Raw genomic sequence first — 23,247 nt, 5'->3', positions numbered from 1 at the left:
AAAACTCTAAGGGAATAGATGAAACATTCTTTCAAACAAGACTCCAGTGGAGCATAATATTTGTATGATTATACCAGTTAAATGGCATTTTTAAAGTGTCTGGGTTTCAGTTTTTTTGTGCATGTAAATATATACTCTGACTTTTGTAGCTGGAAAGCCTTCCAGACCTATATAAAGCATTTGATTTTAATAATTCTGCTAAGCAGACTGAGCACAATCTCTTCTACAAGTAATTTCTTTTGAATGATTTATCATGAGGTTGCAATCACCTTATTCCATAAGCTAAATATTCTAGATGTATTGATCACTGACTCACTGGAGAAGAGCCTAATGCTGGGAAAGATTGAGGGCAAAAGAAGAATGGGACAATAGAGAACGAGATGGCTGGATGGAGTCACTGAAGCAGTAGGCATGAGTTTAAATGGACTCCAGAGGATGGTAGGAGACAGGAAAGCCTGAAGGAACGTTGTCCATGGGGTCGTGATGGGTCGGACATGACTTTGCAGCTAACAACAACAACATTGATGTTAGGACACACAATCCAGAAGACTATATGTGCTATAGTCACACATCACCTATACATCTTGTGAAAATTTCCTTTTTATACAGCTCTCCATAGAAATTACAAGTATTTTTATTTTTTAAAGGAAACTGAAAAGCAATATATCACCAAAGTTAAGTATTTGAATCTCCTTTATTTCAGGGAATCAGGGTCAGACATGCATTTTAATATATTATTGCCTTAATCTGAGTTACATTCTTTGTTGAAGAGCAAGTATAAGCCTGTCACCTGCTCTTCACCCTTGAAGCAAATACATTTTTCATTAAATAAGAACAACACTATAAAAACCAACAAACAACCTTGGTCCTCCTTCTAAATATTAAGTGTGGCCCTTATGCTTAGAAAATTGATTTCTCCCACCATAAAGTTTTTATGAATTGCAATTCTTCCTTCAAATGTATATGGCAATATTTTGCCGTAACCTCATAGTTAGAGGAAAGAGGAAAGAGGAAAATGCAAAAATTAATGAAAAGTTGCAGATAGCAGCACTTGATCAGTAAAACTATTCTGGTAACATTGTTCAGTATTATGTAAATGCTGTGTTTTTATGATTTACCTGACTACAAACGAGACTACCAAATTTTAAATCTGACTGGTTGTGTAATCCCAGCACATAGATTTATTTTACGTCATGAACTTTTCCTGAGCCATTCCTTTATTTGGTCGGAGCAGGCCCATCAGCCTTTTGGCTAAGCCTTTGTTCTGACTAACTGAAAATCCATTATTCCAATCTTTTTTCTTGTTCTGTTGCTTTTTATTAGTCTTTATTATAACTTTTATCCTCCATCCTTCTCAGGTAAGAATACCCGTGATAAGCAAAGTTTTGCTCCAAAGATTTTAAAGTCTCTTCTAATAAGAGAAAGAAATTGCCATCTCAATCTCTTCTTTTGTTTCCTCCATCCATTGGGGAAGTTATTCAGGAGAACTGCAAAGGGACAAGCAGCTCTGCTCCCCTCCCCAGTTGCTAGCCTTATCTATTACAACCTCCTTTGTTTACTTAAAGTCAAACCCTTTTCATGGACTGGATTTGAGTCCAGCAGTGTGATTCTTAATGTAGGCAGAGGTCTATCAGGATCTTTCATTGAGTGCTATCCCAAGGAGGTTATTGGGCCTTATGGAGTTAAATCAAATTCCTTCAGTATGTTTTGTTCTTAGATTGTGGAAGTACAGTCTTCCTGGGCCTCTGAAATAGTCCTGCTGAAAAAGGGTTCTGGAATTTGATCAACTATTTCAGGCTCAGACAAAAGTCTAGTATAGTTCAGAATGAGTAGCTCTAGAAGCAGAATCTTTTTATAGATTACCCAAAACACGTAGAGCACAATTTCCTTAAAGTGTGAAGTTCAGTTTCACTGAAGTGGATGGGTGGAATAAATAATAGGCCTGGAACTAGAAAATTCACAGTTTAATTATGTATCTTTTTAACTTTTGTAAATTGAACTGAGAAAAACTGTTTAAATGCTGCTGATGAATAATCAAATGACCAAATAAATATATCCGAATTCCAGATTTCTTTCCCAGGATTGTTGAGAAAAATATAAGTTTGTATTTTTTATCTTTTGTGAAGGAAAGAAAACCATCTCAATAGTGCTGAAGTGCAATGTTTATCAGTGCACTGAATTGATAGGTATTCTTGCCATTAGATATTTGAAATAGTGCATTATTCGAAACTATTTGAACATCTACATTTTATCCAACCTCAGTAATTTGGTGATTCTTGTCATTTCTACAAGGACAAATCTCTTAAATAGTAAGCCAACTGGCTTACTTAGTTTGCATAATATAGTTTTAATAATTCAATTATTATCCAGGTTTCTCTAAAGAAGTCTTTAACGTAGAGGTAGTTCTCAACATATAACTGTTTGTCTAACATCTCTTTGTAGTTATAACTGCCTCAGAAAGGGTGCTTTACATCTCAAAAAACATTTCCAGGCATTGTAAAATATCATGCCACCCCCCCGGGTCATATGACTGCATTTTGGGCTCATGGCAACTGGCTGACATTTACAAATGATTGCAATTATGTGACAGCATTTTGAAATACGTTTTAATCAGTTTTTGGCATTTTTGCAAAAATGCCCATTTGGGGAATGGTTTCAGGGTTACAACCATGTGATTCACTTTACAACTGCTGTAGAAATGGTTGTAAAATCAACTCTGGCCATTTGGGTGCCATGAGTTACAACTATAAGTCATAACAATGTCTTTTTTACAGAAATATAGCCATATATATATTGCCATATCACAAAGAAAAAGACACACAAATACCAAAACAGGATATTGTTTCTGTGCTGTGTCTTGCCTAGTAAGAAGTGAAAGTTTAGAATGCTAATGACATAATCCCAAAACAATAAACTTGTGCTCTTTAAACATTGATAGTCTAAATTTACAACAAAATTATCTTTAAAAGACTAGTTGATATGATGAAATCTGTATGTTCTATGAAAGTCTAAAATGATAGCTGTTCATATGTAATATTAAAATATATAATCAGACATGGATTATATTTGATTTCATGTTAGACACATTTATATATTGAGTAATATAAATACATTTAATCTAAATTGCTAGGCTGACCTAAAGAACTATATATCAAATAAAATCTTTAATATCAAAATATATTAATAAAATTATTTTTTATGGCTCATCTTATAATGACATTTGCTCCTACCATAAAAATGGCATGAAAAAGTGTGTTGGGAAATCAGCAACAGCTTACATGAGTTGGCAGAATATCAATGAGTAGGAAAAGTCAAAGGTACAGAGAAAAGTTTATTTAGCATTAGCCTGCCCTGCAGGAATAGCTACTAATCTCAAGATGGCTACTGTAGTTAAAAGCATGTATAGAACGTTGTGTCAATTTCTCATTCATTTTGTGTGCTTTTGCATTATATAGCTAAACTTTACATGTTGAAATATACAAAGATACTTTGATGTCTATGTGGTATTTTGAAAGATTGATTGGGTACTTCCCCATTCTAGAATGTTTTGACATATATACTGCTTTATAAGCTTGGTTTTTCCTTGTACCTAACAAATCTGGTTAGAGATAATGGAGAACAGCCTTTGATTTTGTTTTCATGTAAACTTCTTAGCAACTAGCAACTCCTGCGTGAATCAGTTCATGAATTTCAGATGAAGGAGGGAAACATGGTTGATCTCACTCTGCTACTATTCTCTGCCTGTTCCTATCTATTTACCTAATACACTGTAGATGTGATTAAAAGACACCTGATCACTTTATGTTATGTCCTGCCTAGTCTTCAATGTGATAAGAGACCCAAAGAACCATTTTCTTTGAATGATCCTAATGTGTCCTGACATGCCCTATAATCCTTTGTCTGACTTGCCCATCTTTTGTTTTCCATTGAATTACATAATGTATTAACACACACAATTCCCTATCAATAAGGCAAAATGGATTGGGGCACAATGCTTAGAAGAATAAATTGAGAGAATCACATTAAATAAAAAAAAAACTAATAACATTCAAATGATTGTCTTTAAATAAAGTAAAACAATTGGAATATGTTGGGGAGAATGCTGAGAGAAGGATAGAAAATTGCTAAGCAAACCATTTTAAGGAAGATCAAACAAGTATGTGAATGATAATAAAAAATTATACTTGGTTTTTATGAAAAGAGTAGCCTTGTACAGACAAATGCACAAAAAGATTATGTGTAATAATAGAGTATAATTTCAGTGACAATAATTATATACACATCTGGTTCTTTTTCTGTACCCATGATTTACCTTATGTCAAAATGTTCACTGCAAGAACCACTCTGGTTTGAGGGCAGAATTGTTAACTCTAGAGGGCAGAATTGTTAACTCTACCCCAAATAAAGACATTAATTGACAAAGAATATGTTTAAATTATTCTTTTAGTGAGTAGCATGAATTCCTGCCCTTGTTGCCTGTTGACATCTGCAACTATAGAGGATTTTGATTTGGAGTGATCTCAGTTGACTCTCTCTTCTTTGTGGCAGCCTCTGGAATACTGGAATACTGTTATCATGTCCCCCCTAGTCCTTCTTTTCTCTAGACTACCCAAACCCAAATCCTCCAACTCCAAAGTGCAAAAAGCCTTGGTGGCGGAGTGGTTACAGTGCAGTACTGCAGACTACTTCTACTGACTGCCGGCTGCCTGCAATTTGGCAGTTCAAATCCCACCAGGCTCATGACTGACCCATCCTTCCATCCTTCTGAGGTGGGTAAAATGAGGACCCAAATTGTTGGGGGCAATATGTTGACTCTGTAAACCGCTTAAAAAGGGCTGGAAAGCCGTATATAAGTCTAAGTGCTATTGCTAAGTCTCAACATTGTTTTTGTAATGTGGTGACCAAACTGGATGCAGTATTCCAGATGTGGTCTTACTAAAGCTTTATAAAGTGGTACTAATACTTCATGTGATTTTGATTATATTCTTCTGTTTATACAACCAAGGATTGTATTAGCTTTTTTGGCTGCTGCTGCACACTGCTGACTCATGTTTAAGTGGTCATCCACTAAAATTCCAAGATCACTCTCACAGTTATGTTTTTGAGGCAGGTTTTACCTAATCTATATTTGTATCTTTGGTTTTTTTCAGCCCAGGTGTAAAACTTTGCTTTTCTCTACATTAAAGTTCATTTTGTTGGATAGGGCCCATTGTTCAAGTCTGTCAAAATTTTAACTCAACTTGGTTGTATAACTTCAAAAAGTTATACAAAAAAAAGTTGGGACAAACTTTGGGACAAAGTTATACAACTTTGTCCCATTTGAAGCTAGTTAAAAAGCAATCAAAATCAACCATTCTGTGTCTGATTTGCAATCTGCACTGCACTGATGCTCAGCTCTAGTTTCTAGCATATCTCACCTTCATCTGATGATAGAATAATTGCATGCCTCCAGCCTGAAAGAAGCATGATCTTAAAAGCAAACAAGAATAAAAAGTTATGCATTGCAATGTTTTTTTATTCAAAAGTTAAATCTACTGTTTTCAATAGGACTTTAGCTTGGTACCAATAGAAGTTAGTTTGCTAAATTTATTGATTAGAAAACTATCTTCCACTAATTTTCAGAGGAAAATAGAGAGGAAGGAAAGTGTTCTGTATGGGTCTGAGATGGGTCTGAGAATGGAGGCGAGACAGAAAGGATAAAGCTAACAGGCTTTATTGCTAATAATGGTTGCCAACAAGGCAGCTAAGATAGTGCCTGCTCAGCTGTCAACAACAGGAAGCCCACTCAGCAACAGCAAGCCCACTCTTTTTATACCAGGTTGTCAAACAGAACATCCAATCAGAAACTAGGTTCTAGACGGTGGACCAGAGTGAGAACTGCGAACATAGCAGAAAAATTAATTTTCCAACCCAATATAATACAATACTTCTTGAAACCTCCTTAATATTTCTTTCTTCCTTGACAACATTCCCAATTTCCCCACCTTCATTTCCCATTCTTCAGAGAAGATTTCTTAGGAAGTGAGATATAACTTCATAGGAGGAAAAAATTAATTCCCATTTCAGTACATTGACTCAAAATGCATGATGGAATGTATATCAAATAATTCTCATATTGGAAAGGAGTTCTTTTTCTTTTTACTAGTAGTTTACAAACAAGAATTATTTGCAGAATGCCCACTATATCAAGGTTACAAACAAATAGTTAAAAAAAGAAATAAACCAGTTATATGAACTAATAAAAAAATTCTTAAAATCTAATCAGAATTATTATCAGTATATCAAGTTATTTTTATTTCTTTTCAAGTATGACCGGAGCAGTGGCACCCTCAGCGAACTACACACTGCTAAAATAATGAACATATAATGATGATTTAAATTCTGCCATTATGTATTTGCATCCAGATATGTGACTCAAATTTGTAAAATGCCATAGTTGCATCAGTGGTGGGTTGCCCCCGGTTCAGATCAGTTCATAAGAACAGGTAGCAAAACTGGTGGGAGGCTCCGCCCACTGACCCAGACATCATCAGGAAGCTTCTGTGCATGCGCGCGTGGCCCCGTTGCAAACCAGTAGTAAAGGTAAATAGAACCCACCCCTGAGTTGCAGGATGTTTTCATACACATTTTGCCACTGGCTCCCTCTATCCTCCAGGAGATGCCAGTGCCTATGGAGTTTTGCATTGGGAAAGGAGTTTTATAAAAGAATGCTCAACATACTAATTTTAAAAAAGTGGAGGTTTTCCCCCCTAAATCAAAATAAGTAACTCATCTTTGCATCAGATTTATAAATCTCTGCCCAACATAGAACATGCAGATTTAAGTTAATTTTGCTACTAAGATTAAAGAATGCAAGGCTGATTAAATTATAGCAAAAATTTGGCAGAAGGTGAAAATTAGAATAAAATAAAATAAATTAAATAAAATTAAAACAATATCAAGGTGACTTGCCTGCCTTTGGAAACCCAAGTATCAGCGAAAGAGAACTAAAATAACTCAAAGGAAAAATGAATTATTTCAAGCATGGTCTGAAAAATGGCAAGATGTTGTGACATTTCAAAAGGAGAGCACTAGAAGTATGTAGGTTGACCTTGTCATTCTAATCTCTCCTGGCTGAATACAAAGACAGTGTAAAGTGCAAAGTTTAAGTACTGGGTGCAGTTGGTACTCCAGAAACAATTACAGATACATACATACTCCTGTGTGAAGAACCTTTGCTTAAAACTCCAAACTTAGTAATGTTTGTATTAGGATGTTTATCTATATATATAAAAATAATTGTATGGTTTTTTTTCTTCTCCTAAGGGATGATCTAAATAGAAATTTTAATGCAATTAATTTAAAATATTATGACCAATTGAATTTAGTCTATTGTAATTTAATGTAAGAAATTAATCATAAAATCAGCAGTGCTGCATTCCTGTGCACCTTATAAAATAATTGATGCTACTAAACCTAGTAAAGCATATTTCCAAATATTTATATTTACTGGATTGAACAAAATGTCAGAAAAAACTCACTGGAAAAAAAATAATACCGTGAAAAATCACAAGGGTGTTTGAAGATTTCTCTGTATTTTTAAAAAGAAAGTGAGACTGTGAAGTCTTTTGATTTAATTCCAAACTTCAGTATTTCATGTACAATTTGGAACACAAACATAGCACTTGCCTACAATACCTTAAAGCAATCTCACAATCCCACAAAAAGACACAGTGGCACTGTTCAGGTTGCCTATGGGTGCTGTATTTGCGCTCTTATGCACTCTAAAGCGCTCTTTGGAGGCTGACTCTGAAGTCCTCAGCAATAGAAAGAAGTTTTATTTATCTGTTTATTAAAAAAAAAAGTATGACTCATGCATTAAGGTAAACCTTCCAAAAATGGCAAAGGAAATGTCTAATTACAAAACACAATAATAGAATAGAATTTAAAATGAATGCCAAGGCTATTTGAGTTGCAAATATTTAGAAGACTATGAGATGGCAGCAAAGGGACACACAATATGCTAACACTTTGCTGCCTCTCATGGTCATTTGGTTGCAGCATCCCTATACCAAGTAACCAAACATTCAACTGAATCAGGGTACAAAATCCAATATGCTGAAAAATAGAAGTAAACACGAAGAGGGTTGCAGTGGCATTCAATACGTACAGCTCTCTAAGAGGTGTGGTATCCCAATAAACAGGACCCTAAATTTATATTTCCAGTAAAATGAACCTTGTTACACTTTCTAGCAGTAGATGTGAAGGCCAAACGAGCAAGGGCAAGATGCACATTACCCTCCTTTCATTACCAAAGTTCAAGGCCTCAGGTACTAACTTTCACTTTGGAAGCACAGTTATGTCTAGATTAGGTAGTATGCTGTCATCTAACAAAATTGAATTTTCCATATAGAATCTGTCTTATTATGAATAATTACAAGTTGTTCCATCCTACCCATACAAAACTTTTTCCTCCAGCTGGGATAACTACAGTTCGATAAAAAAAAGTAGGCCTGTTGTCATCTACATATTAATAATATCTCACCTCAGACTGCCAGATGTTTTTCCTCAGTAGTATGTATTTCAAGTAGTTTTATATTAAAAAAAGTTAAAGCAAACCTCTTCAATATATTCTTTGGCTCAGTTTTTGTTAACAGCGATGACACATATCCAACATTCCACAAACGTACCAGCAATGAATATGATGACTTAACTCATATAGATTTCACAGAAGATAATGTTGGAAAAGCTCTTCATAACATGAAACCATCGCTATCTATTGGACCTGATGGACTATGTGCATATTTCTTAAAAAAACTTTCCACTAATATAGCAGAACCCCTAAGCATAATCTTTGATAAAGCTTTCACTACTAGTTCCCTTCCCAAACTTTGGTCACTAGCCACAGTCATCCCTATCTTCAAAAAAGGAGACCCCAGCTTAGTCGAAAATTACAGACCAATCTCTCTGTGCTGCGTCACCTGCAAAGTCATGGAATCAATCATCAACCAATCCATTACCTCACACTTAGAAACTAACAACCTACTCTCCAATAAACAATTTGGTTTCAGGAAAAAATTATCATGCAACTTACAACTTCTCCACTGTAAAAACATATGGACTACAAATCTTGATCAAGGCAAAACAATAGATGCAATCTACATAGACTTCTGCAAAGCTTTTGACTCAGTAGTACACGATAAACTTCTCCTAAAACTAAAATCCTATGGCATTTCAGGACCCCTTCACAAATGGATATCTGCTTTTCTGTCTAATAGACAACAAGTGGTCAAAATTGGCAATACTCTATCAAATCCTGTTCCTGTCAAGAGTGGCGTTCCTCAAGGCAGCGCCCCTGGACCAACACTCTTCATACTATACATTAATGATCTTTGTGACCATATCGCAAGTAATTGTGTTCTCTTTGCTGACGATGTCAAACTATTTAACACCACAGACAATACATCTATCATTCAAAAAGACCTTGATCATCTAACCGCTTGGTCTAAAACTTGGCAACTCCAAATCTCAACCAGCAAATGCTCAGTCTTACATATAGGAAAAAAGAACCCAAACACTAAGTACATACTTAATGGACATTACCTTACAGATGACCCCCATCACATTAAAGACCTTGGAGTTTTCATGTCAAATGATCTAAGTGCCAAAGCCCACTGCAACTACATAGCAAAAAAGGCTCTAAGAGTTGTAAACCTAATCTTGCGTAGCTTCTTTTCCAGAAACACTACACTACTAACCAGAGCATATAAAACATTTGCTAGACCAATTCTAGAATGCAGCTCGCCTATTTGGAACCCTCACCATATCTCTGACATCAATACAATTGAACGTGTCCAGAAATATTTTACAAGAAGAGTTCTCCATTCCTCTGAAAACAACAAAATACCTTATCCCACCAGACTTGAAATCCTAGGCTTAGAAAGCTTGGAACTCTGTCGCCTTCGACAAGACCTAATTTAACTCATAGAATCATCTATTGTAATGTCCTTCCTGTTAAAGACCACTTCAGCTTTAATTGCAATAATACAAGAGCAACCAATAGATTTAAACTTAATGTCAACTGCTTTAATCTAGATTGCAGAAAATATGACTTTTGTAACAGAATCATCAGTGCTTGGAATACTTTACCTGACTCTGTGGTCTCTTCCCATAATCCTAAAAGCTTTATCCAAAAACTTTCTACTATTGACCTCACCCCATTCCTAAGAGGACCATAAGGGGCGTGCATAAGCGCACAAACATGCCTACCGTTCCTGTCCTATTGTTTTTCTTTTCTTCTTCACACACACACACACACACACACACATGCTTATACCTCCTAATATTTACTCATATATATGTTTATATACTATATAATCTTTTTGTATGATACTTACATATACTGTTGTGACAAAATAAATAAATAAATAAAATAAATAAATAAATATCTATCAACCATGCCAACTTTGGAATTATGGATCCACCACTTGGTAGGGAGCCATGTAGTACATCTTTCAAGAGCTTGTTCAAGAAAGGAAAATCAAAAGTAGGATAGTCATTATTTTAAGTAATAAAACTCAACTTAGTTCTTTTAACAAAAGACTCGCCACACTGTAATAAAATCACAGAGACATTCTGTCCCTCAATAGGCATATGCTGTTTCAAAGTCCTTTATCTCTAGAATTGTCAAGATAGGCATGGATCTGGGAAATAAATGGTAATCTTCCATATAATCCATCTAGTTTTCATACTGACTTGAAAAATATTGATAGAAAACGTTGATGCTGATAAAAAAATGACTATAGTATGTTGCATGCAGTTATATCAAATTATTTTAGAACAATGGTAGATAAATCAGGCTAAATATAAGTGACTTTCTCTGGAAAATAGATTGCAAATTGTGTGGCTTTAAGGATTCAGATTCCTGCTCATCATTATCTGTATGAAAAGAAATACTTTCTTAAGTGACTCAAGGTATATTTGAAATCCATCACTAAACCACACTTGTTCTTGGAATTTGGAGAAGATTTTCTGAAAAGCTTCTTAAGTAATGGCAGGGAAATTACATCTACTTAGCCAATCAGATTTCAAGAATAAGATATCTAAAACATTATGAAACAATTATAGTAATTTCTTTTTTAAAAGGGAGGGCTTTTGAAAAATGCAATGGAGGCAGTAGGCATGTTTTTTTTATATGTAAGCTTTCTTTGTGTAAACCCATTTTCCTTTTTGATAAATATGTAATTTCTTTTTTAAAAACAATGCTTTGGAAACAGGCTTTATATCAAACTACATCTTTAAAGAAGTTTGAAAATCAAAGATGTTCAATGCTTTACCTAAGGCAAGAATCTAGGTAACACTGCAGTTCTTAAGAAGTTCATTTTATATTGACCAAACGGTGGTAGAAATGTTTCACATTATAACCCACAAGGTATCTGGTTATAGGTGTGCCAGTGGTTTTTTGGTTTTAAGACAGCCTTGAATTCTCCAGTCTCACAGATATGAAACAACGCAGAATGCTTTTTTTCTCTTCCTCTTCTTGACTAATCTCTCTCCCACCAACAACTGATAATAGAACATTTGCTGTTCACAGATAATTACCCTTTACTATCAGCTTCAAAAGGAAAACAAAATTGGCTTCTTTAAAATTAAAGAATTTTGGTTAAAGCTTCTTTAAAAAGCTTTAACCAAAAACTCTCTACTATTGACCTCATCCCATTCCTAAGAGGTCTGTAAGGGGCGTGCATAAGAGCACAAGCGTGCCTACTGTTCCTGTCCTATTGTTTCCTTTCATTATATCCAATTAATATAGTTATCACATACTTATGCTCATATATATGCTTATATATTATATAGTTATTTTCATGCTTATGCTTATGCTTATATATACTGTTGTGACAAGTTAAATAAATAAATAAATAAAATAAAATAAAATAAATAAAATAAGCATAAAAGCAGCCATCGCACTAGCAAATGCATGGACTGAACCTGCAGTGTGCCTCATGAGCCCACCGCAGAGTACCAGATAAATATTTTATTCCAGAAGAGGCTGGAAGACAAGAACAAGATGGACATCCAGCCACCCCAATTCTGTGGCCTCCTCCAATTCATTTCATTAGATAGTGAGTTCCATGGGGAAATTCAATCTTTTACTTATGTCCCTCCATAAAGTGCCACTTCTTGGAATGTGCTACATTAATTAATAATCCATCTACATTCGTTTAGTTGAGGAGGTAGGGTGCAAACGAGGATTACATTTGTGTGATTTTTACAATCATTCCAAAAACAAGCTTGGCTGGTATAATTTTTTTTCAGTTCCTGCATGACCAGCACAATTTATCCAAATCTCTTCATAGCTATGTACAAATGTCCTTTTTTAATTTAACAGTAGAGGAAAGAACTCATAGCAGGAAGTGGCAAAGTTTATTAACTGTGCTGCCTGTCTCCTGACTTTGAAGGGTAGAACAGGGGTTCCGAACCCTCGGTCCATGGACCAGCACCAGGCCTCAGCATATCAGAAATTGGGCTATGCAAACAAGCAAAGCCCATCCACGGGATGCAGGTGGCACATGAAACCATGTCCCCTCTGATCCATGGAAAAACCTCTCTCCATGGAATCAGTACCTGGTGCCCAAAAGATTGGGGGCTACAAGGTTTAGCCCAATGCTGCTGGATCTAATCAAGGCGTCTCTCCCTTTGTAACATGAACCAGATGGATTACTTGGAAAAACTTATAAACATGTCATGAAGGTAAAAGCTCAATCATTCTGGTTTTCCCTGACAGTTGGAATTCAAAGGAAAACTTACATTAAACAACAAAACTATTTATCATATCTAATAAGTTTTAAAAATAAAAAAACAATCTGTTTCCAAAACCATTTAAGTTAGTGGTTATCATCTTGTAATAATCAATTGTGTAAGTCACTGTGGAAAATATTAATTTGTAGATTAGATCAGGATGGGGATATTCATTATCCTATCACACAACTAAAAAACATTGAAGTGAGAAATGCTTTATACTTGCACATGTGGAATCCTCCTCCTTTCATTTATAAATATAGATATTCCTTTTTGTCATTGTTTTGTTTAGCCTTCTCATTCCATCACTATGCTTTCTAAACCAATAAGCTAGAGAGATCACAAAAATGCTATTCTGCAGCATCATTGTCACTTAAAAGGAGAAATGAAGTGAAAAAGAAAAGAAACATTTACAGAGAGTAGGTTCTGTCCTCTCTTTTCCAGATTAAACCATTATTGCAAGCAATCCATCAGAAGAAAAGAAAATAGCAAGCATTCTGCTTAAATACTAATACACCCAGCATGCAATGGAATGAAGAATCATCATTGGCATTTAAAGTGTTATGAGATGTGACTCAGAGGTAGTGTGAAACTAAAGATCTTTTCTCAGACTTGTGATAATCTGCTTGTCCAACTAGAAACCTACAATTTTGCAATTGCTGCTGCACTGGGTGAAAAGACAGAATATAATATACATCCTCTGGGTGTAGTCACAAGCACCATGGCATCCTGAGTTATGATGTACATCATTTCCTCACCACTAGGCCTGGGTGCACAATAAGAATTTGAGGGGGAAAAGAGGTCAGGGCAACTCTTGCAGTTCAGAAGAGTAGAAAAAGAAAACAAAAAACAAACTATTGCAATGAGCCTTGCAAGGAGAAACACTGTCAAACTGGAGCTTCCATTCTGCAACAAATAAATATCACCATCGGTTCTATGAAAGGCAGACTACAATCAGCAATTGTGGCTACATTAATCACTGAATGAGATGTTGGGACAATCAGCCAAATTCCTCAACAGCTCCTGTTGACTAAACGTTTAGACTGACTCACTCTCTCTTTCTTTTTTTTAAACCCCTAGTTTGGAAAAGCCACTTAAACTGTTATCTTGTAGAAATACCAGAATTTTACAGTTATATATGTAAGGTCTGATTTGTAATTTACTGATTTTCCATGTCCTCCAAACTTCATTAGTATATGTTTCTTTAAAGATGTATTAATGAAGATTGGAGAACGTGGAGAATCAGTAAATCCCAAAATAAATGATTTCTAGAATAAATGGATATGTTTAAGAAGGGACTCCTCTGTATTTGGAACTTGTTGTGAATAATAGACTACAAGCTGAGGTTCATGTCTGGCCAATTCATCCACAGACAAGTAAAAACCTAAAATCAACATCTTCATGAGGGAGAATTGCTTTTTGTCACCCATAAGACACCTTGTCCGTCCTTGCTTGAGATAAAAAAAAAAACCTGAAACTTTTAGAATAAAGTAAATTTGGAAGGCAAAATTGGAGAGAAAGCATTTAGATGCTGAGCCTGAAAAAAAAAAAGACTACTCATCATACCTGTCATCGGTCTTTTGTGGAGGAATGAATTTGTCCTTTTCTGATCACCATTAGCAGTAACAGCATGAAGATATACATAAGAGACAGAAAAGAGAGAGAATATCAGTAGGGCTGAGTTGTTGGAATAGAGACTGCAAGTAGATAAAAGCTGTGCTTTGGAAACAGAAGCACTCACAGGCACCCTGCAGGTATAAAGGTTGGCAAACTAGAATCCCATAGAAGAAAAAATCTAAACCTGTAATCTAGCAATTCTCACACTCAGTTGAACTACTGTCCTGTTCATCATGTTGCCTTTTCTTTGCTATAAAGAAAAGAGGATGGTGAACAAGAGTTGTGATACTGCTGAGGAGCTAGTTTGGTGGAAGCTGAAAAGAGGGTTAACAGAGGGAGGGAGGATGGCTGTCTAATTTGTGCAGAGGATGAAATAGGAGATGATGTGTCACAGATATCAGCAGAAGCTTACCAACCCTTTATGGGATCTCTGCCCCTCTCTCCCCAAGATTCAGGATGGATGTGGCTATTCCTTCAGATGAATGAACTGTACCAGATGAGGTAGTCAAACTGTCATCATCAGTTCTTGAATAGAAGGATAACCCCATTCACTGGGACTCTGTATGGGCAGAGCAGGAAATCATTATTATTCAGAAATAAACATCAAATAACTGGTTCCAAGGTTCCAGATTCTTGGAAAAATCTCCAAGCTTGTGCCACAGATCTATCTGACTTCTGAGGTTGATCATTTTAATCAGTCCCCCAGACAGTAAAGATCATGAGCAATGAGGACCCTCATTCAAGCAAGGAGTGATCTAGTCACTTGTATAGTGCGGAGTGCTAGTTACAATTCTAGGACAATAGTAATCAAGACTGAAAATCTCAGATAATAGATCAGCTGCATCAAGTTACACAAGGGTAAGACCTATCTCCCAAAGGTTGAAAGCATGACTATGAGAAAACAACCTCAGGCGATAGGTATAAATTAAGGTGATACCACTGAGCCAAAGCAACATTAGGAAGAAATTTTATAATTCTTCACATCTGTATTTTCCCTGCCAATTTTACTTTTTCAACATTGAAACTGATGTTCTCGTTCCTTGATTCTTTGAGTCTTCTCAGCAAAGGTTACTCAGAAACCAAAAAAAAAAAAAAAAGTCTAACTTTCTTTTTCTAAATCTCATTTAGGACAATGTTATGTTTATAGCATATTTAAAATAACAGCTTCCCAACTTTTTAGACTGTTTTCGAACCTGTTAACAAACAGAATATACTATACTATATACTATACTATATACTATACTATACTATATACTATACTATATACTATACTATATACTATACTATACATAAATGATCTCTGTGACCTCATCTCAAGTTATTGTGTTCTCTTTGCTGATGATGTCAAACTATTTAATACCACTAACAATACTTCTACCCTTCAAGAAGACCTCGACTTAGTTTCCGATTGGTCTAAAATTTGGCAACTCCAAATCTCTACCAGCAAATGCTCAGTCTTACATATTGGAAAAAAGAATCCTATCAACAAGTACAAACTTGATGGTCATTACCTTACTGACGACCCTCACCCTGTCAAAGATCTTGGAGTTCTCATATCAAATGACCTAAATGCCAAAGCCCACTGCAACTACAAAGCAAAAAAGGCTCTAAAAGTAGTTAACCTAATTTTACGCAGCTTCTTTTCCAAAAACTCTACACTACTAACTAGAGCATACAAAACATTTGCCAGACCTATTCTTGAATACTGCTCATCAGTCTGGAACCCACACCACATCTCTGACATAAATACAATAGAACGCGTCCAGAAATATTTTACTAGAAGAGTTCTTCACTTCTCCGAAAACAACAAAATACCTTATGCCACCAGGCTTGAAATCCTGGGATTAGAAAACTTACAACTACGTCGACTTCGACATGACCTGTGTTTAACACACAAAATCATCTATTGCAATATCCTTCCTGTAGATGACTACTTCAGCTTCAATCACAATATTACAAGAGCAAAAAATAGATTCAAGCTTAATGTCAACCGCTTCAAACTTGATTGCAGAAAATATGACTTCTGCAACAGAGTTGTTAATGCTTGGAACTCATTACCTGACTCCATAGTCTCTACAAAAAATCCCAAAATCTTCAACCAAAAACTGTCTACTATTGACCTCACCCCATTCCTAAGAGGACTATAAGGGGCATGCATAAGAGCACAAAAGTGCCTACCGTTCCTGTCCTATTGTTCTCTTTATTATATCTAATTAATATAGCTATGCATATCCTTTACTTATATATATATATGTGTGTGTGTGTGTGTGTGTATGTGTATATATATATATATATATATATTTCATGATATGTTTTTCTCTTTTTTTTACTATGACAATGTTTATGTATACTGTTGTGACAAAATTAAATAAATAAATAAATAAAAAGAATGCCGGCAGTCCTGATCAACAAAGCTCTAATGATAGAACATTCTCTGCCTTTGAGTAAACACTTTCACCGCAAAAATACCTTTCAAAAAGTTTGACTCAATCCTCAGCTTGCCAGCAGGCCATTCATTTAAGAATTACCAGATATCTGCAGGGCTTTACATCTACTACAGAGAAGTACTCAAACGGCTTCAGCTCCTTAGTGAGTTTATGCTTCTGTTTTCTCCTCCTGAATGTATTTGTGTGTGTGTGTGTGTGTGTGTGTGTGTGTGTCTGATCCAGGCATTCATTTCTCATATTCTCTTTTACATTCTCTTATTATAGAATATTCTTTTTTACAGGAAAATATCACAATGCGATAGAAAAAAGAAGTCTTCAAGTTGAACTCTGGTCCTACTGGCTTCAAAGACACGTCCAAAGACGTGTCCATCTTTTTATAAAGGGGTTTTGCTACTGATTTTCTTGACTTCCCAGTTTAGCCTACATCCCTGTCCAAGTTCTAACCAGGACAAGGCCATTCAGAGAAATCCAAAAACTCTATACAACAGGCAGAGTTGTGGGACTGAAGCAGGGGTGAAACTTAGCAGGTTCTGACAGGTTCTGGAGAACCGGTAGTGGAAATTTTGAGTAGTTAGGAGAACCGGCAAATACCATCTCTGACTGGCCTCAGACTGGGTATGAAATGGAGATTTTGCAATATCCTTCCCCCAAGTGGGGAGGGAATAGGGATTTTGCAGTATTCTTCCCCTGGAGTGGGGTGGGAATGGAGATTTTGCAGTATCCTTCCCCTGGCATGCCCACCAAGCCACACCCACCAAGCCACACTACATCCACTAAGTTTGTAAAAAAAAATATGAATTTCACCACTGGATTGAAGCTTCATTCCTTGCTCCTTTGTGTATGATTTGTATGTGAAAAAACAGCCAGGGCTTCAATTGCACTGAATTGTCATGCACATCTTTTCCTACTTTGTTGTGGATGCCCCTGAACCACATCTACTTAACCTTGGAGCCCAAACAAATAGAAATGAAGTGTAAATGAGGCATTAGGGCAGAACTGAAATAATTTACTTAAGTTCTTACAAATATATAGGAAGAAGAATTCTTAGCAATTTGTTGTCACCTCAGATGACTATTGTCTTCTTTCTTCTATAGTTATTTCCTCAGGCAACCAGGATTTTCTTTTTTAATTTCATTGTCCTCCATTTTATTCACACTTAGTACAGTGTAATTAAATGGGCCATGGTAGTCCACATGATCTTTTTGAAGATATCATAAAATTAGGTCAGGATATAGGTAAGAAAAATAATCAGAATCAGTCATGATATCAAGTCCCTGTTGCAACCCAAGGAATTTTTTTAAAAACCCACTCCTATTAAATAACATCAACACATAAAGGTAACAGATATTTGGAATAACCCAGTCATGGTTGGGCTTGGTTTGACTTTCCACAAAGGAAATTTCATTCGAAATACACCAGCACTAATCAACAGAAAATTGCATGGAAAATCATTTTATAAGACATCTATCTTTTGCAAAAGTGCACAGGGCACCCAGGGAAATGGGAAGAGAAAGTTCTGAAGAGAAATATAAACAAGCAAACAAAATACAGCTTCCCTTAGGGTTTTAATACAAGTTTATGATGAAAAGGCATCCAGGTTTTAAAGGAAGCCAAATATCAGTAGAGCTCAGCCCTGAAATATTGTTTTGTGATAGGGCATAGTTTTAAACCGTATGAAACAAAAAAGAACAATGGCATCTTTTATAGCTTCTTCTAATCACTGGGCAAATAAACATATAGGAAATTTTGAAAGAAGCTCTGAAGCCAGTAAAGTCCTCATAGTAAACTTTGCATAATTTTAGATTGTCAATTATTCTGTCTAATGCAAATCTGTGGAAAATGTGGATATTCCTGCTCTAGCAAAATATTTGCACATTTTTGAGGGAAGCTTGAAGTGTAATGATGACTAGAATTACTTAGGGACTGTAGGCAGATTATATGTATAAATCTTTACAGCCAGCAGCAATTAAAGTTTTGTGAATTTCTTTTCTCTCTAAAGGGATATTATACATTAGTTACTGAACCAAAGCATGAATTGTACTGCTGTGTAAACATCCACAAAGATTAAAAGCATGAAGCATTGCATAATATCAGGAATATCATGCAGACTAAATAAATAAATTATGAATATAAAAACTTGGAAGAGAGTTTTAAATTAACAAAGTTGTAATTAACAGATGCTTAATTACCCACTTCAAATCTAGAGTGACCCATTACTTTATTTATACCATTTCAGAAAATTGCTGTCCAAAGATTAAGTTATATAATGGTGGAAATTTCCCATGTTCCCCATTTATTTTGTGATGCCACACTGAAATACAGAATATGACACACTGACAGTTGCACCCTAGAGTGAATGTTGGAAAACAAAAAACAAATACAAAACCAACCCTTCAACCAAAAGGATTCTTTACAATAATGAACAAATATGATTATGTGCTATATTTCCATTTTATAATATTATTTTGAATCCTAAGAACTTGAAATTCACTTGGTATCCTTGGGCAGGAAATGAAAATAAATTCTCCATATCTATATCAAATCAAAGATACATGTAGGATGCACTCCTTCATAAATAAACCTGAGTGAGATAAACCCCAAGGGATTCCAGAAGAATGTTCATAGTTTACATAAGAATAAGGTATGGTTAGAAATCAGTTTCAGATAATTTGATAGCAGCAAAGCAAAATCTGGGATAGAATTGGGCTCTTATCAGATGTGACAAGAATGAAATATAAATAAGTACCTAACAACAACAAAAGCAAACAAAAGCAAAAGCAAACAAAGCTAGTGAAGTCCAATAACAAGACCAGAAGAGAATGTTACAATTAGTTTTTCATTTTTTTTCACTTGGTCAAGCAATTATCCTAAATGTCAAGTTTAGGCCATTATAAGAAGCATTAGATCAGCTGCAGACAAACTGAAATTGAAGGAACCTATCCTGATCAAAAAGAGCAAGTCCCAATGAGCTATGCTTTTCAGGAGCGAAAGACTGCTGAATCTTTCCAAGTAAAAGGCATGAGTTTGACATCTCCACCTAAAATCAGGAACTCCATAGTTTGGCTAGTTTATAGTTTATGCCCAAGCCTTTTAGCATGATTATTTATTAAACAACATTTCTATGATGAGAAAAAGCAGTTGAACCATTGCAATGCCACCCACCAAAATGTCCTACCATTTCTTAATCTTCTGACAAGCTGATAAAGCACTTTTGGTAGAATGATATTATATTATGGCATTCCCCATATAAACATGGCATACTATTGTTAATGTTAAGAATAAGAATAAACATATATTATTCCATTTTAATGTAATTGTAGAGTATCCAGGACCAGATGGATATACTGTAGGGCTATGTGCTAAATTTGAATGAAAGAGTTGTAAATTTTATTAAGTGGCCCTTGGCAAATTATTCTGCCTTTTCTACAGGTATTTCCAAAATGCACCTAATTAAAATTATTAAATACAGTAGATAATTGCATAGTTATTCCATTAATGCTTCTTCTTTTTTGTAGTGGGGGGGCAAGTTTTATTGATCTGTCATCTCCACCTCTATAACTCCACCTCTATAATCTCTATAACTGTCTGGTTGGTTCTGCAACCCAACAAGAAAGACACAGACTTCAGAGAATAATTAGAACTGCAGAAAAAAACAATTGCTACCAACCTACCTTCCATTGGGGACCTGTATACTGCATGAGTCAAAAAGAGGGCTGTGAAAATATTTACAGACCCCTCACATCCTGGACATAAACTGTTTCAACTCCTACCCTCAAAACGACGCTACAGAGCACTGCACACCAGATACAAGAACAGTTTTTTCCTGAACGTCATCACTCTGCTAAACAAATAATTCTCTCAACACTGTCAAACTAGCTACTAAGTCTGCATTACTATTAGTCTTCTCATCGTTCCTATCACCCATCTCCTCCCACTTATGACTGTATGACTGTAGCTTTGTTGCTTGTATCCTTACGATTTATATTGATATTGTTTCCTGATTGCTTATTTGTACCCTATGACTATTATTAAGTGTTGTACCTTATGATTCTTGACAAATGTATCTTTTCTTTTATGCACACTGAGAGCATATGCACCAAGACAAATTCCTTGTGTGTCCAATTACACTTGGCCAATAAAGAATTCTATTGAACTATTTTTCTTTTCATCATACATATTTTATGAACAGAGTGCTGACCAGGTTGCATCTTATACATCTTTTATAAAATCAAAATCATCCTTATAATATATCTTTATGTTGCCATTTTTTTTCCAATATTTATCTCTTTTATACATCCTTTATTACAAATTTATAATTTTTCTCCATCTCTTCTTATTTCAACTTCTGCCATATTATTTTCTTTCCATCATTCCATCATTGAAATCATGAAAGTGACTATTTATGCAAAAAAAGAAGGAGTAGAACATGTTTGTGACAAACCACAGCAGATGGGAAAGTGAAAATAAGTGATATAAGAATATTATTCATTCTGATAATAATGTAAATTAAGATGAATATTTTATTGTTCATGGTTGGGAAGGGAAGTAGAGAAACATTTCTGGAAATGAAGGAAGAACATAAACAACTGGAGTGATTGTAATAGAAAAGAAGCATAAGGCGGAAAGTGATGTTATTTAAAAAGAAATTTGAACAGGATAAAAAATTATGGAAAGAAAATATTCCATTAATGCTTCTGACAACTTGATTTTTCACATACAGTGGAAACTTACATGCAGTAGCCCAAGGAAAATTAAAATAATAAGTTTGGAAGTCAAGAGGATGATTTGCAAACAACAGGTATTTTGGGAGTAGTGCCTCATTTGTTCGTTTGTTTTAAAGAATAGGCACCATTGTAGACAAGAAAACAGATTTTGCAACATGATTAGCCTCCAACAGTGACTGTGTCTCTATCTGGCACCCACATGCTTCACTCTGACAAAACTGTGCCAGCCAAAAGTATTACTTACTAAGAAAAATGACCAGAATTTTAAAAGTTACAAGGCTCATTTTGAAAAAGTCACAGGTATCTGCTAAACTCTTTTTTCTTCTGCGCTTTTTTGAAAAAGCTGAAATGTCTAAGTCATTTTCATAAAATCATTATTTATTCCAAGTCATTACTCAGCTTGCTGCCAAATGTCTTCCAGAGAAACAACAGATGAGGAAGAAGAATGATGCCGTTCAAACCTCGGAGCTTGTAGAATAAAAAAGCTAATGCTCAATGGGAGTCAGATGAAACCTCTCAGTATGTATTACTTAAGATCTTAGCCTCAGACATCCGGAATTTTTATTTGAGTTCTGATGTCACAAATACCAGCATAAGGATTGTTCTGAGCATAACCAGCATGAAGTCTGTCTCTGCTAAAGTGATTTTATTGGCTGCTCCATTTGCTTTCTCTTTTCTTGGTTACTCAGGGCTTGAAGATTCTTAGCTAAAGGTAATTTGAGAGCTTTTTCTGACATCTGAATTGTTTAATCATTGATACAGGGTTATTATTTATTTAAAATTCATGACATATAAGGAAACAAAATGGAAATGGTCTTTCTGTGGCTAAGGCAGTGGTGGGATTCAAATAATTTAACAAACAGTTCTCTGCCCTAATGATTTCTTCCAACAACCAGTTCACCAAACTGCTCAGAAAGTTAACAACCGGTTCTCCCGAACTGGTACGAACTGGTTGAATTCCACCACTGGGCTAAGGGGATAAAATTCTCCATCCTTTCTACAAAGAGAAGAAGAAGGACTTTGAGAGAAGCTAGTTTGAAGTTAGTTGAGAGAACTATTTGGGGGACACTTAATGAGAGGATTAAAAAATGCAGTGCAGATTCAGTTGTACGCAAAAGTCTCTTAAACCAGGGTTCCCAGTCGTAGAAAGGTTAAAGGAAATTTGTTTGGGTTTGTTTTATTAAAAATTTATGTTTATATGCTTAACTTTAGTCCACACAATGAGCTAACTCCTAAATTGTCAGACATTGGCAAAGTTCCAAACTTGTAGGAAAAAATGCCTAAGGAGAAAAAGTCCTACTCCTGGGAAAACTTATATCCAAGAAGGACTGTCCTAATAATCTACAATGATTGTTAGGCTCCTCTACAATTTTGAAAAAGGCAGATTTTTTCCCCAAAAGCATCTGAGAAGGGGCACAAACAGATTGCTTTCATTATACAGTAACTATATAAAAAAGGAAGGTTTTCTCATTTGTATATCATTGAGAACATTTAGATGAGTACAAACAGTTTGTTCTTAACTGCAACTATTTTATATCCTCTGGGCTAGAGTTTGATTACTTTTCTTTTAATTTATAACCAACATCTTTAAATATTAACGTTGCTATTTTATGAAGTCATCATGTGCCACCAATGCAAAACAACTAGGCAAATATAAGTTTGAAAGATTTGATTGTCATGTC

The sequence above is a fragment of the Ahaetulla prasina genome, chromosome 3, assembly GCF_028640845.1.
Source record: "Ahaetulla prasina isolate Xishuangbanna chromosome 3, ASM2864084v1, whole genome shotgun sequence".
NCBI lineage: Eukaryota > Metazoa > Chordata > Lepidosauria > Squamata > Colubridae > Ahaetulla > Ahaetulla prasina.
The sequence above is the reverse complement of the archived record's forward strand: the minus strand, read 5'-3'. Positions refer to the sequence as shown.